The sequence below is a fragment of the Pristiophorus japonicus genome, chromosome 12 (genome assembly GCF_044704955.1).
Source record: "Pristiophorus japonicus isolate sPriJap1 chromosome 12, sPriJap1.hap1, whole genome shotgun sequence".
NCBI lineage: Eukaryota > Metazoa > Chordata > Chondrichthyes > Pristiophoridae > Pristiophorus > Pristiophorus japonicus.
Window position 1 is genome coordinate 65,414,746 of NC_091988.1, and position 13,472 is coordinate 65,428,217.

The 13,472-nt window shown below is 48.5% G+C and overlaps 1 protein-coding gene and 2 pseudogenes across 1 annotated transcript in view; all 3 read right to left on the reverse strand.

Moving 5' to 3' along the window:
* The window catches only part of arih2 (ariadne homolog 2 (Drosophila)), a 101,249-nt gene extending 94,464 nt beyond the window's left edge, over window positions 1-6,785 (reverse strand). Inside the window, exon 1 of the mRNA XM_070895600.1 lies at window positions 6,611-6,785. The gene's annotated coding sequence lies outside the window, so the exon portion shown is untranslated. The remainder of the gene's footprint in view (window positions 1-6,610) is intronic.
* A 1,804-nt stretch (window positions 6,786-8,589) lies between these two features.
* LOC139277722 (U2 spliceosomal RNA) lies at window positions 8,590-8,794 on the reverse strand (annotated as a pseudogene).
* A 60-nt stretch (window positions 8,795-8,854) lies between these two features.
* Window positions 8,855-9,089, reverse strand: LOC139277711 (U2 spliceosomal RNA; annotated as a pseudogene).
* Between the last annotated feature and the right edge of the window lie 4,383 nt (window positions 9,090-13,472).

The window sequence follows — 13,472 nt, forward strand, 5'->3', positions numbered from 1 at the left end:
TAGTCAAACAGACCTAGTTTAAAGCAACTACTCATGCATGAAAGACTATTGGAACATGCATAATTGCATCAGGAGGTGATCATTGGATAAAGAAGTGCTAATATCTGTGATTACCTGAAACAATGGGAAAAGCACGACTGGTAAAACACTGGCCCCTGATCACATTAAAGGTCCAGGAAATGAGCGAGACATGTCACGTTATTCGATAGGTTAACTTGATCAAGCAGCCAAGTCAGAAAGCAGACAGTGTACACACTGCCCGAGGAGGGAAGATGAAACTGGGAAGGTGCTAACCCCAACAGTTTTGATGGTTCGAGGGTGGTGTGATTGAAAGGGGTGCAAGAACATAGATGAAGCAGCTTCCAGTTGTAAAAGTTAAGATGCCATACTGGAAGGGGCAGCTGGACTACACATTCTACCTTCTACCCGGAGGCGGAACGGGATAATGCCTTTTCACTTCTCTGTAAATTGCTGCTTAAATACTGAAATGTATCAATACTCACCTGTGCTTAAAATAAAGAACTGTTGTACCCAATTAGGTCACACTTCGTAAATTATTACAATTGGGTAATGGGAATGTGGGACTTCGAGCAGGTGAGGACAGGAACTGCGGCATTATGGATAAAGTGAAATTTTTAGACAGTCGATACTAGGAGGGGAGTGGAGAAGTCAAGACTGGAGGTGAACATGACAGGAACCAGGGTTCAGCAGCAGAGATAGTGGATGGAGGTGAACAATGTTGCAGAGGTGTAAGAAAACAGTTTTCAGTAACAGAAACATGAGGGGGAGGAAACTGAGCTCAAGGGTATAGCAGTACAGCAAGACAGTAAGTGGTTTAGGAACGGTAAATTGAGAACAGCACTTCAAATTAAAGCATGACAGAAGAACAGGAGGTCAAACACTTGATGAACACATTACATTCGGGTTGGAACCATTCAATTTTTTTTCTCCTAATATCTGAACTAATTCCTACCCAAGATTGAGCAGGCTACTTTTAGCCAAACCTTGGACAATGACACCTTATAATTGGCTGTACGTGAGAGAGTGAATGGCCTGTATTAGTTCCTTATTTGCATAGTTACAAGTTTAAAATACCCTCTGCCTTTAAGGGGGAGGAGGAGGAGCAAGGAACGGAACTGTTATGATTGCAATCTCTAAATTAGGAACTAGCATGTACACACTAATGCCTCTTATGTCCTATGAAAACAACTTGTATTTCTATAGTGTCTTTAACATAGTAAAACATGGCGCTTCACAGGAGTGTTATCAGACAAAATTTGACTCCGAGCCACATAAGGAGGTATTAGGGCAGATGAGAGGTAGGTGTTAAGGAACATCTTAAAGGAGGAAAGATCGGTAGAGAAACGGAGGGGTTTAGGGAGGGAATTCCAGAGTTTAGGGCCTATGCTGCTGAAGGCATGGCCTCCAATAGAGGAATGATTAAAATCGAGGATGCACAAGAGGCCAGAATTGGAGGAGCGCAGATATAGAGGGTTGTAGACGATGTTCCCTTTAATTTTTGATTTGGGCCCAAGTGGTCCATTCAAAATACCGCACATGCTCAGTTATTCCTATTTAAAAGCCAGTGAGCTGGCGGTGTGAAGCTGCACAGCTCAAAGGGAACACTGGTTGTAAGGCTGCAGGAGGTTAGAGATATGGAAGGGCACGGCCATGGAGGGATCTGAAAACATGGATGATCGTTTTAAAATCAAGGCTTTGTTTGACCAGGAGCCAATGTAGGTCAGCGAGCACAGGGGTGATGGGTGAGCGGGACTTGGTGCGAGTTAGGACATGGACAACAGAGTTTTGAATGAGCTTAAATTTATGGAGCATGTAAGATGGGAGGCCAGACAGAAGTGCATTGGAATAGTCATGTCTAGAGCTAACAGACATGGATGAGGGTTTCAGCAGATGAGCTGAGGGAGGTGCGGAGCTGGGCGATGCTATAGATCTTAGTGATGTGGTCAGAAGCTCATCTTGGGGTCAAATACGACACCAAGGTTGCAAACAGTCTGGTTCAGTCTCAGACAATTGCCAGGGAGAGGGATGGAGTCAGTGGTTAGGGAACGGAGTTTGTGGCGAAGACCGAAGATAATGGCTTCCCAATATTTAGCTGGAGGAAATTTCTGCTCATCCAGTACCGGATGTCGAACAAGTAGTCTAACAATTTAGGGACAGTGGAGGGTTCGCAAGAAGTGGTGGTGAGGTAGAGCTGGGTGTCGGCAGCGTACATGTGGAAACTGACGATGTGTTTTCAGATTATGTCGCTGCAGAGCAGCATGCAGATGAGAAGTAGGAGGGGGCCAAGAATGAATCCTGGGGGATACCAGTGGTAATGGTGCGGGAGCGGGAAGAGAAGTCACTGCAGGTGATTCTCTTGCTACAACTGGATAGACAAGAATGGAAACAAGCGAGTGCAGTCCCATGATAACATAAGAACATAAGAAATAGGAACAGGAGTAGGCCATTTGGCCCCTCGAGCCTGCTCCGCCATTCAATAAGATCATGGCTGATCTGATCATGGCTGATCTGATCATGGACTCAGCTCCACTTTCCTGCCTGCTCCCCATAACCCATTACTCCCTTATCACTCAAAAATCTATCTATCTCCACCTTAAATATATTCAATGATGGAGGAGAGGCGTTGGAGGAAGACCCTGTGGTCAACCATGTCAATGGCAATAGACAAGTCAAGAAGGACAAGGAGGGATAGTTTACATGGGTCAGTCACATAGGATGCCATTTGTGGCTTTGACAATAGTCGTTTCGGTTTTGTGGCAGGGGCGAAACATGATTGGAGGAATGCCAACCAACGCTGAAGAATGTGTAATACATTCACAGTATAATCACTGAGAGGCGCATAAAGGTGTTTGGGGCGGGGGGAGCTGGGGAGGAGGGAGGAGAAATTGTACATTTTGTTTGAAAATGTACATTACTCATTTTAAAAAAAAAAAGGAAAACCCTCACACAAGGTCCTTGACCCTTGAAATTTTCCTTCGGACATGGAGACTCTCAATGGGGTGTCTTCCCTTGCTAGACCATCATCCTGGAAATGCCCTGTAGTGTCTCCCTTGCACGCAGGAGGGGTGTAACTTCAACCCAGCTTTAAGAACAAACTTACATTTCTATAGCGCCTTTCAAACATTAGAACGTCCCAAAGTACTAGAACGACAGGCTAGGAAGCCAAATTTACTTTGCAGTCCTAAAGCTGGGTCCAAATTATTTTCTTGCTCCCTCCATCTCAACCACCTTCAATGTCTCGGTCACCTCCAGACTCCCAATGCTCTTCGAGGGAGCTCACCCAAAACACCACAGCCCTTAACCTCTCCCGCACCGTTCCACTCACCCATCACCCCTGTCCTCGCTTACCTACATTACATCCCAGTTGCCCAATCCCTCACATTTAAAATCTTTATCCTTGTGTTTAAATCCTTTCATGGCCTTGTTTCTCTCAACCTCTAACCTCCTACAAACCACCCCACCTCCGCCAGAACTCTCCATCGTTGAGTCGAGCCTTTAACATACCTCCACACTTCGACTCATCCTTGGCAGGGTGCTTTCAGTCACTTCAGGCCCACACTTGAATTCACTCCCCAAATATCTCTTCTCTATCTGCACAAAAAACCTCTCTTTTGATCACTCCTCCTAATATCTCCTTCTTCAGCTCGGCATCCATTTTATTCCTTATGCATCTGAAGCACCTTGGGATATTTTTCCATGCTACATAAATATAAATAGTAGTTGTTGTTTGCAATCGAGTCCTACTTCCATATACAGACACATGGGACACATACTCCATTATTGATACCTTTGCAGGGACAGAAACCTTACTCAAGTATCTCCACTGGAGAACTGATCTCGTAAAAACATTTTTTTGGCAAGTAAAAATTTACATAGAGGGTAAAAACTTGAAAATGACCTTCCCCTTTTTTAAATTCATACAATTCTGATTTGATATATTTACACATTTTTCTTCTATTTTTTCAATACTACTATAGTTATTGTTCCTCTTATCTTTCTCCATTTATCCTTTCTAAGAGAAAACTCACTGAACTGTATCCCAGTTCAGTTCATTCATTCCCAGAACATCCACAGGTAGAACTCACCATCTCCCTCAGTCTTCCCAATCCCTTATAATCTACAGGTTTTTAAATCCACACTCAGCTTTATCTAACTATTATTGCATCGACCTCATTTTCTCTCCTACTCTTTTCAACTTTTGACATCTCAACACTGGATCTTGGCCCTTCAATATGTCTTAAGTAGAGGGAAAAAAAAACTTTCTAAAGGACTTGACAAAGTTCTGAATTAGCGGTGAAGTCTCGGCCATCAATAAGCAGTGGGCTGTAGCAAAACTTTCACAACACGGGGGTTAATAGAGCTCGAGTTATTAACCAGCTCCTTTCAGTGCACAAGAAAATCATTCCACTGCACCACATTTCATACACATGAACCTGGAAACAGTATAATGCCATGAAAAGACATAACATAAGAACATAAGAAATAGGAGCAGGCAGAGGCCATACAGCCCCTAGAGCCTGCTCCACCATTCAATATCATGGCTGATCATCGACCTCAACTCCATTTTCCCACCCAATCCCCATTTCCCTTGATTCCCCTGAAATCCAAAAATCTATCTCAGCCTTAAATATATTCACTCAGCATCTACAGTCCTTTGGGGCAGAGAATTCCAAAGATTCACAACCCTCAGTGAAGAAATTCCTCCTCATCTCAGTCTTAAATGGCCAACCTCTTATCCTGAGACTATGTCCCCTAGTTCTAAGCACTCCAGCCAAGGGGAACAACTTCTCAGTTTCAATGGGAACACCTCATTCTTCTAAACTCCAGAGTATAGGGCCCATTCTACACAATCTCTCATTATAAGACAGCCCTCTCATCCCAGGAATCAATCTAGTGAACATTCGTTGTACTGCCTTCAAGGTAAGTATATCCCTGTCAAGCATGTACTGAGTTAGCTGATATCAGCAATTAACCCGAGAGCCCAGGGGAGGGGGGTTAAGAAAAGAACAGCTAGAGTTCTGCTCCTGATCGCTATTCAACCAACTGCAAAGTGGGAATACAACAAGCAGACGGAGCTGTGATACACTCCTTGGTTGAATAGCCTGATGACACTCACTATCTTGGCTCACACGTGAATAGCAGTCATTTGGGGAAAGAATGAATTGCCGTCAGCACTCGTAGTACCGTATCCTAGCGATCAGCAAAGCCAGCAGGAGGGAAGTGGAGAAAGAGAAGAAAAAAAAATAGAACGTGTGGCGGGGGGGGGGGGGGAGGAAAAAAAATTACAATTTAATTTCTTAATACATGCTTGCATTCTCTACAAACCAACCAAGTCATATTACATTTTAAAATGATCTTGGAAAATAGCCAGTTAAAATCCAGGATCTAAAATCAGATACCAAACAACAACTTGTATTTATATAGCACCTTTAAGGAAGTAAAACGTCCCAAGGCGCTTCACAGGAGTATTGATAAAAATTTGACAACAAGCCGCACAAGTAGAAATTAGGGCAGGTTGGTCAAAGAGGTAGGTTTTAAGGAGCATCTTGAAGGAGGAAAAAGGTGGAGAGGCGGAGGTTAGGCAGGGCGTTCCAGAGCTTGGGGCCAAGGCAACAGAAGGCATGGCCACCAATGATTGAGCGATTATAATCAGGGATGCTCAGGAGGGCAGAATTCGAGGAGCACAGACATCTCGGGGAGGGTTGTGGGACTGGAGGAGATGACAGATAGGGAGGGGCGAGCAAAAGGAGTTTCCAAAATTCTTACAAAGCATTGTCTATATGAGCGCTGGTAAAGGATCCATCCTAAAGTGCTAACCTGCCTTGTCTCTTTTCAGGTAATCTATGCAATGTTAACTTATAATCCTGCTGCAAACTACTTACTCCCTACCCTGAAGCAATCTTTGCACATCCCATTGTTGGGCACAACACAGGAGGCTTCTGATAAGAGGAAGCAGTCCTTCTGACAACAAAGCACTTTCTCTGTTACCCTGCTGTGATTGTGCCGAATTAGAATAATTAATGCTGTTGGTATTGCCACCATAAATCCATGCTGACAATTTTGCTGGTATTAATGCTGGTTGTATCATTGATGTTGCTGATACTGCCTAGGACTCTAGTTAATGCCGGTTATTAATGCTACCAGTGCCTATTACTCTAGTTAATAATAGATACTGATGTTATTGCTCTGGTTAATACTGGAACCATATACTACATTGGCTAATGCTGGTCATCAATGCTGTTGTACCAGTTACTAATGTTGCTGGTGCCTATTACTCTAGTTAATGCTGGTTATTAATGCTGTTGTATCAGTTACTAATGTTGCCAGTGCCTATTACTCTAGTTAATAATGGATATTGGTCTGGTTAATACCGGTTACTTACGTTACTGGTGTTCTTTATCACTCTAGTTAACGGTGGTTATGAATAACCAGCTCTAATCCCCCCCACAGCTCCCTCTTCCCTCCTCCTCCGCCCCGGGTGGCCGGCCTCTACTCCAGCCCGGGGGACGCGGGGAGCTCTCCCTCTACCTCTACCTCTACCTCTTTCTCTCTGCCGCCGAGGCCTGAGCTCGGGCTGCCCGACACTTACCCGGCTCGGTGGGCCAGCGGGCTGGGGCTGCTGGCGGCGATGCGGCGGGAAGCTCGAGTTCCCATGAGCCGGGGCGCGTTGTGTGTGAGGGTCCCGGGGATCCGGTCCCGCTGCTGCTGTCCGGACACTCGCGCTCCTTCAGCCGCTCTGGAAACGCAGCGCCAGCGGAACTGGCAGGCCCTCCTCCGTCACTTCCGGAACCAGGGAGCCCTGCATGCAGCCACAAGTCAGTCTGGAGCAATGCATGCAGCACCAAGTCAGTCTGGAGCAATGCATGCAGCACCAAGTCAGTCCGGAGCAATGCATGCAGCCCCAAGTCAGTTTAGGACGATGCATACAGCATCAAATAAACCCAGAGTGCTGTCAGTCCAATGCGATGCATGATGCCCTAATCAGTCTGGAGGGATGCATGCAGTCCCAAATCAGGCCAGAGCGTTCTTGCGGCCCGAATTGATGCATGCAGCCACAAGTCAGAACGATGCATGCAGCCAGTGACAGCACAGAGCTATGCATGCTACTGCATATCAACCCGGAGTGATGCATGCAGCCCCATGTCAGCCTGGAGCAGTGCATGCAGTCCCAAGTCAGCCCAAAGCGATGCTTGCAACCCAGTGTCAGCCCAGAGCGATGCATGCAGCCCCATATCAGCCTGGGAAAAACTCTCTCCCAATTCTCTTACAACTGCACTTACGAAATTCCAACTGTCCAGCTTTTGGCACTCTTCGCCGCGGCATTTCTGCAGTTACCGATCTGCTCAATTCACCCTTACCACCACCTTTGATGCCCGAGTCCCTATTACAACAATTTCTCTCAGACTGGCTATTCCCCAGGTACGGCCCTCATCTTCACTCCTTCAAGTCCAAGGGACGCAGATGTGAATGGATCTGGCGGACAACTGGTTTAGCCATTCACCACCAGATCTGGCTGGAACACATAAAGCATTATTGGGTCCTGCTCTCGTCTGCCAAAATCACTCACTATTCCAGAATCAGTCTGGAATGTAAAGATAAACCCCGGCTTCTATTCTCCACTGCTAACCATCTTTTTAAACCCCTCTCCCCAGCCTCCACCCTCACCTCCAACAACAAGTGTGAGGAGCTCATGGACTTGTTTGTCTCGTAGATGGAGACCATCCGATCAGCTGCCTCTGCCACTTCCCTTCCTTCCACTGGCCCAATGGACCAAACTCCCTCGAAGGTCCCTCCCTGCCCTAGTTATGTACTCTCCAGTTTCTCGCCGATCTTCCCTTATGACCTCTCCACACTCATCCTGTCCATGAGAACCACTTCATGCTCCCTTGACCCTATTCCCATTAAACTGCTGACCACCTAACTTTCTTTTCTTAGCTGACATTGTTAACGGTTCTCCTCAGGTACTGTATCCCTCTCCCTCAAATCTGCCGTCATCACTCCTCTCTCAAAAAACCAACCCTCGACCCCTCCGTCCTTGCAAACTAACATCCCATCTCCAACATCCCTTTCCACTCCAAAGTCATGAAGGTGCTGTCACCTTCCAAATCCCTGCCCATCTTTCCCGCAACTCCAAGTTTCATTCCCTTCAATCTGGTTTCTGCCCCTACCACAGTACCGAAACGGCTCTCAGCAAAGTCACAAATAACATCCTTTGTGGCCGTGACAAAGGTAAACTATCCCTCCTTGTCCTTCTTGACCTGTCTGCAGCCTTTGACACGGTTGACCACTCCATCCTCCTCCAACACCTCTCCACCATCATCCAGCTGGGTGGGACTGCACTTGCCTGGTTCCATTCTTACCTATCTAATTGTAGCCAGAGAATCACCTGCAACGGCTTCTCTTCCCCTCACGCATCATTACCTCTGGTGTCCCCGAAGGATCTATCCTAGGCCCCTTCCTAGTTCTCATCTACATGTTTTTTTTAATCCAATTTCGTTCCAGATCAACTCCAACGCCAAAGATCACTTTGCGCCAATGTGTTTGATCTTAGGCCAAAAGGCCGAGAGGCGAAGTTGCACCGTTCCTGGAAATATTGCAATACCAGGTCGGTGCATGGAGTGGACGGGGCATGCCCCTGATCCAGCTCCCTGTCCAAAAATCAATTCAATATCATGTCCCCATAGGGGATATTAAACTGATAAGAACAAATACTATGTTTTTTTTTAAATTCGTAGCCAATCGTTCCAATTCTTTGTCAAATCACAAACGCCAGAGGTCACCTTGCACCTGTCAAGGATCACTCTGCGCCAATGCTCTTAGCCAAAAGGCCTAGAGCCACTGCACCGTTCCTGGAAGTACTGCAATACCAGGTTCGTGCCATGGAGGAGGATGGGTCAGGTCCCCCACACACCTCCGTGGAGGTGGATGGGTCAACCCTCCCCACCCACCTCCTGTTTCCAAAAATGCAAGGATATACCTTCCTGACCAGGGAGAAACCACCATGAGGTCATGGTGGCTGGTCAGAAACGGTACTACACTTGATCTTAGCCAAAAGGCCGAGAAACAAATACTATTTTTTTTTAAATTATTAATATAAATTCGTAGCCAATCGTTTCCAATTCTTTGTCAAATCACAAACGCCAGAGGTCACCTTGCACCTGTCAAGGATCACTCTGCGCCAATGCTCTTAGCCAAAAGGCCTAGAGCCACTGCACCGTTCCTGGAAGTACTGCAATACCAGGTTCGTGCCATGGAGGTGGATGGGTCAGGTCCCCCACACACCTCCGTGGAGGTGGATGGGTCAAGCCATCCCACCCACCTCCTGTTTACAAAAATGTAAGCATATACCTTCCTGACCAGGGAGAAACCACCCGGAGGTCATGGTGGCTGGTCAGGTTAGTTATGCAGATCTTAGCCAAAAGGCCGAAATACTATGTTTTTTTTATTTCAAAATATACTTTATTCATAAAAAGAATCTGTACAGTACATTCAATGGCATTTCATTACATTTCGCTGCGGTCAGCAATCCCATACAATACATCTGGGTGCCGACGGCAGTTTCGTTCGTTACATTTCTCGTTTTTCTGTTCAACTGCGATTCAGTACAATAAACAGGGTACATTGTGGTACATTTACACAAATTACATTTCATGTGTTACAATACAGAGCCCGGAATGGGTGATGGTACATTTACATTTTTTCTTTTCAAACTTGCATTTCATAACACACCTTACATTGTACATGGCACTACATTGATGTTTACAGGTTTGGTGCTCTATGTACACAAAGTGTAAATTACACATACAAATACAAATACAGCCCGAGGGAGTTTGGTGCTGATTTCTGCCCCCAGGTTTTCCGTGGCGGAAGGGTTTTAGACTGTGGCCCTACCCCACCGTGCCTTTGCGGCGACTGCACCAATTTTCAGTGCGTCCCTCAGCACGTATTCCTGGATCTTGGATTGCGCCAGTCTGCAACATGCGGACGTGGTCATCTCCTTGTTCTGGAAGACCAGCAAGTTTCGGCAAGACCAAAGAGCGTCTTTGACCGAGTTGATGGCCCTCCAGCAGCAGGTGATGTCTGTCTCGGTGTGTGTCCCTGGGAACAGCCCGTAGAGCACAGAGTCCTGTGTTACGGAGCTGCTTGGGATGAACCTCGACAGCAACCACTGCATCTCTTTCCAGACCTGCGTTGCAAAGGCGCAATCCTGAAGGAGATGGGTGACAGTCTCGTCCGCCCCGCAGCCGGCCCGGGGGCACCGTGCCGTGCTGCTGAGGCGTCGGCTGTGCATGAACACTCTGACGGGTAGGGCCCCCCTCACCGCCAACCAAGCTACGTCTTGGTGCTTGTGTGTGAGCTTTGGCGATGAGACGTTCTGCCAAACAAGTTCGACAGTCCGCTCAGGGAACCACCCGACAGGGTCCACCGTCTCCTTCTTTCGGAGGGCGTCCAGGACCTTACGTGCTGACCACTGTTTGATGGCCTTGTGGTCAAAGGGGTTTCTTTTGAAGAACTTTTCCACGAAGGACAGGTGGACAGGCATGGTCCAACTGGTGGGGGCGTTTCGCGGCAGCGTGGCCAGACCCATCCTTCTCAACAATGGGGACAGGTAGAACCTCAGCACGTAGTGACACTTGGTGTTTGCGTACTGGGGGGCTGTGCATAGCTTGATGCAGCCGCACACAAAGGTGGCCATCAGGATGAGGGCCACGTTCGGAACGTCCTTTCCTCCACTGTCCAGAGATTTGTACATCGTGTCTCTGCGGACACGGTCCATTTTGGATCTCCAGACAAAGTGGAAGACGGCTCGGGTGACTGCCGCGGCGCTGCAGCGTGAGATGGGCCAGACCTGCGCCACGTACAACAACACCGAGAGCACCTCGCTCCTGATGACCAGGTTCTTGCCTGTGATGGAAAGGGAGCGCTGCTCCCAAAATGACAGTTTCTGTCTAACCTTGGCAATGCGCTCGTCCCAGTTTTTGGCGCACGCCCCGTCCGCTCCGAACCATATTCCCAGCACCTTCAGGAAATCTGACTTGACGGTGAAGGGAATGGAGGCTCGGTCGGTCCAGTGACCAAAGAGCATGGCCTCGCTTTTGGTGCGGTTGACCTTTGCTCCCGAGGCCAGTTCAAACTGGTCGCAGATTGCGAGCAATCTGCGGACCGACTGCGTGTCCGAGCAAAAGACGGCGACGTCGTCCATGTACAGCGAGGTTTTGACCTGGGCGCCTCCGCTGCCTGGGATCGTCACCCCTCTGATGCCCGCGTCCTTCCTGATGGACTCGGCAAAGGGCTCGATACAACACACAAACAAGACAGACGACAGAGGACAGCCTTGCCTGACTCCAGATCTAATTGGAAAGCTTTGAGTTTCCCACCCGTTGATTAGAACTGCACTACTGATGTCTGTGTAGAGCAGTTTGACCCAATTTCGGATGCCCTCCCCGAACCCCATTTTGGAGAGCACGTCCATCAGGTACGTGTGCGATATCCTGTCAAAGGCTTTCTCCTGGTCTAAGCTGATTAGACAGGTGTTCACCCTCCTGTCCCGCACGTAGGCGATCATATCTCTGAGTAGCGCGAGGCTATCAGAGATCTTCCTGCCGGGGACAGCGCAGGTCTGGTCCGGGTGAATCACCAGCTCAAGAGCAGACTTGACCCTGTTGGCGATGACCTTTGACAGGATCTTGTAGTCCACATTGAGCAGCGAAATGGGCCGCCAGTTTTTGATTTCCTCCCTCTCCCCCTTCTGCTTGTAGATGAGGGTGATGATGCCTTTCCTCATCGATTCTGACATGCTGCCGGCCAGAAGCATACCTCCGTACACTTCCAGCAGGTCCGGGCCTATCCAGTCCCACAGAGCCGAGTGCAACTCGACCGGTAAGCCATCGCTTCCGGGAGTTTTATTCGTCTCGAAGGACCGGACGGCCTTTGTCAGCTCGTCCAGAGTTAGCGGGTGGTCCAGACTCTCTCGCTTGCCGTCGTCTAAGACATCCGAAATAGACGACAGGAAAGACTGGGAGGCCGCGCGGTCTGTGGGCTTGACTTCGTACAGCCTGGCATAGAAGGATTCGCTGATCCTCTGCATGTCAGGCTGCGAAGACGTCACAGAACCGTCTTCTTCCTTTAGGCTGGTGATCACAGAGCTCCCCCTGTGTACCTTTTGGAAGAAGAAACGCGAACACGTCTCATCCTGCTCGACGGAGCGGACTCTGGATCGGAAGATGATCTTGGAGGACTCCGAGGCAAAGAGCGAGGCTTGCTGGCCCTTCACCTCTTCGAGTTCCTCCGCGACATCGACCCCCATCGACTGCAGCAGGAGCAGGTTTTGCATATTTGTCTGGAGTCGGGATAATTCCCTCTGTCTCCCTCTCGCCTCCTGAACACCTTTGAGGATGAAGAACCTCTTGATGTTCGTCTTGATTGTTTCCCACCAGTGCATCGGGGAATCGCAGAGGGGTTTTACGGTTCTCCAACCTTTGTAATCCCTCTTGAGTTCCTCAATGTTTTCCCGAGTCAACAGTTTCACGTTCAGCTTCCATATCCCTCTGCCAACTTTCTGGTTGTCCTGCATGTGGCAGTCAGCCAGTAGGAGGCAGTGGTCAGAGAAGAACACCGGCGTGACGTCGGTGGATCTGACCTTGAGCGTGTGGGACACAAACAGGAAGTCAATTCTGGAACGGACGGACCCGTCTGGTCTCGACCAGGTGTATCTGCGCGGTGCTCCGTCTGCAGGGTTGCTGAAGACGTCGCACAGCTTGGCATCTTTTACCGCATCCATCAGGAGTTTGGACGTGGCGTCCAGTTTGCTGTCGGCTCTGCTGGATCGTCCAGCCGCATCGATGATGCAGTTGAAGTCACCACCCAGAATGACCGGTCTGGACGTTGCCAGTAACAGTGGGAGCTGCTGGAAGAGGGCCAGCCTCTCGTTCTTCACAGCTGGAGCGTAAACATTAATTAACCTGAGAGGGGAGTTTTTGTACATTACATCTGCTACGAGGAGGCGGCCGCCCACCAACTCCTTAACTTCGGTGATGGTGAAGTGGCCTCCCCGCAGCAGAATGCCCAAGCCGGAAGCTCGGCTGTCGTTGCCCCCTGACCAAATGGATGGTCCATGGGTCCACCACTTGGCGACATCACTCGCCAGTTTCCACATGTACACTGATGACTCCCAGCTCTATCTCACTACCACATCTCTCGACCCCTCCATGGTCAGACTGCTTATCCGAAATCCAGTTCTGGATGAGCAGAAATTTTCTCCAATTAAATATTGGGAAGACTGAAGTCATTGTTGTCATTCCCTGTAACAAACAACCCTCTCACTAACATCTGTCTGAGGCTGAACCAGACAGTTCGCAACTTCGGTGTCATGTTTGACCTTGAAATGAGCTTCCGACCACATATCCGTGGCATAACTAAGACCACCTATTTCCACCTCTATACATCGCCCG